The following is a 2932-nucleotide window of genomic DNA, read 5'->3' on the forward strand; positions in this document are numbered from 1 at the left end:
CAAAATATTTATACTTACTATTTATATTTTTGCTATAATTATATCTTATATTTTTAGTTTTCAATCCCGTGTTTGACATTCGTATGAAAACTTAATTAAATTTGAATATGCGGAAAAAAAATTCATGTTGGAGATAAATGTATATCATATCTTGTTTATTTCATTTATATACGTATTTTTTATTTTCACACTTTGATCGACTCAACTTTTAAAATTATATGTGTCCTTGTTTATATTTATGCCATAGCTAGTGTTTTATTTTTAAAATTTTAAAATTATGTTTAATATTCATGTTGAGTTGATTAAATCCAAATTCGGAAAAGAAAGTCTTATGTTGAAGGTATTCACTTGTATATCTTGCTTGTTTCATTTTTCTATTTTGCATATGCTATTATTATAATTACACAACTTAATTGTTTTTTGTTATGATTTTTTTCTTAAATATTTTTATTCTAGTCTTTATTTGTTATAAAATAAAAATACATTTCATTTCATTCGGAAACAGGTAAACTTTTTTCATAAGAATCGTAATAGATAAACAATTATAAGTATATGTAAAAAGAAAAAACAAGATAAATTATTAGACAGATATATATAAATTAATTTTATAGGAAAGATATATATTCCTGATATAGAATGATCATATATAAAAAAAAATATTATACTTCAATCTGAATTTCGAACTGAATATAAATTGAAATTAGATTTTCGTGGAGCATAATCAATATCGTTCCGAGTAAAATATAAAACGATAAATAAAATAATAATAGAAAAAATATTATAGATATCTCCACATGTGCTTAAGTCGTTCAAACCTCTTCTTGTCTTAAACACTTTATAATTTTACTCTACTCAATTTAGTTCCAATTGAGACTAAAATTACAACATTATATATGATTTATTGCTTTAAATTATAATAGAAAGTTGCATTTTTTTATCTTAAACGATCACATGCCTCTATCTTAAATTATTTATTGTGTTTTTTCACATGCCTCTTACAAATATTAATTAGGAGGAAATTTTGATTATTTTACTTTATTTGTGTCTTAGGATATAATTTATTTTCATTAAATATTTACTCTATTATGTGTTTGTAGTCTTTAAGTACATTTACTATTAAGGATATAAATTAAAAAATTGATCAATTTTGTCCTAATTGTTTAAATAGTAAATAGTTTAAAAATTTACTCTTAAAACAACTATTTTAAAAATTAGAACGGATAATTTAATACGAAGAAATTACTTATATCTAATGTTAAAATCAATATATATTGTACATAATCCTCTAATAGTGTCATGTATTTTTGCTTAGATATTTAAATGCTAAAATTAACTTTATTAATTTGAAGTTAGCCTTCTACTCCATTTGTCCAACAATAGATGTCTACTATTAACTTGTTTACTTTTTAAGAAACTATAAATAGAAAAATAATTTTACAACCTTCATTCACTTTTACTTGTCACTTTTTCCTAAAATAGTTTTTTTTTTTAATTGACACTTTTGGCATATCAAGAAAAGACAATAGTCAATAAGTAATATTATTCCATATTTACCCTCGGTGTTAAATACTCTTTCTTCAAATTATTTTTCAAGACATAATACTAAACATCATTTAATAGAGATAGTTTGGTAAAATATCTATATCAATAAACATTTTCTTAATGATTGTATCAAGTCAAAATGTGCCAAGTAAAAGCGAAAAGAGAGAGTAATAAATACAATGTCTTGAAAAATTTAATAGAAAAATGACTATAATTAATGATAAGGGTAAATTAAGAACTAAATGTAAAATTAATTCTTAATTTCATAAAGAGGACAAGTATTATTAGATATTCTAAAATAGTATAACGAACGAAGGAGTATATGGATAAATATTTACCCTATTTTACTTCATTATTTTTTGAAAACTTATGTCCATAGGCTCTACTTATCAAATTTAGTACCATGTACTATTCAATTAACCACATCATATAATTGAAACAAGGAAATCATTAATACATAATTATTTTATATTTTTATTATATAATTAATTATATATATATATATATATATATATATATATGCAATTAATGAGAGTGACAATGAAGTGGGGTAAAATGTTTGACTTGTTGCCAACTTGCCCAGCAATTTAATACCCCTTTAATCTATGGGCCTCTAAAAAATTATGTGATGTAGTGTATTTGACTCTTTATTAGGAACACTTTTTAATATAGAGATGCATTTAAAAAATCACAAACTAAAAACACACAAAAATTTATTACAAGAAATATTTTTTAATTTTGTAATTTCAAATATGTTAGATGGAATGTTAAAATTTAAAACTTGTCAATAAGGAAAAGGGATGTTTTTTTAACGAACTAAAAAAAATTCGTTAAAAAAACATGAATTGAAACGAAAAAAATATCATATATTGCGAATGACAAATAATATAATCATAGACGATGATAATGATAATTGGGCTAAGCAACGAACGGAGAAAAACGTTTTGGGGTAAAATAATTTAAAGTGAAGTAATACTATTAGTTCGAGAGCGAAAGGCGAGGGAAATATAAATAAATAAGTTAATCAATTATCGATCTTTTCAATGTGAAAATTAAATTATTCATTCTCAAATTGATAAGTCCCTTTTTATTTAGAACAACTTTCACATATAGTAAACATAAAAATCATATTTGTATGCTATAATTATAGTTTGCATAATTGCACTCCATAACAAACTTTATGTTTGCTATGGCTATTAATATGTATATTTCGCTATACATATACAAAAGAAGCAATTGTATAATCTATTTCGGTATACATATACAAAAGAATCAATTGTATAATATGTGTTTGTATAAAGCGAGAAAGACAAAAGAAAACTGGGCAGGGGAAGATCTGTATTTGTATAATCATAAGTGTATAGGACGAAAATATATGTATTTGTATTTG

The sequence above is a fragment of the Solanum tuberosum genome, unplaced genomic scaffold (genome assembly GCF_000226075.1).
Source record: "Solanum tuberosum cultivar DM 1-3 516 R44 unplaced genomic scaffold, SolTub_3.0 scf00273, whole genome shotgun sequence".
Classification (NCBI taxonomy): domain Eukaryota; kingdom Viridiplantae; phylum Streptophyta; class Magnoliopsida; order Solanales; family Solanaceae; genus Solanum; species Solanum tuberosum.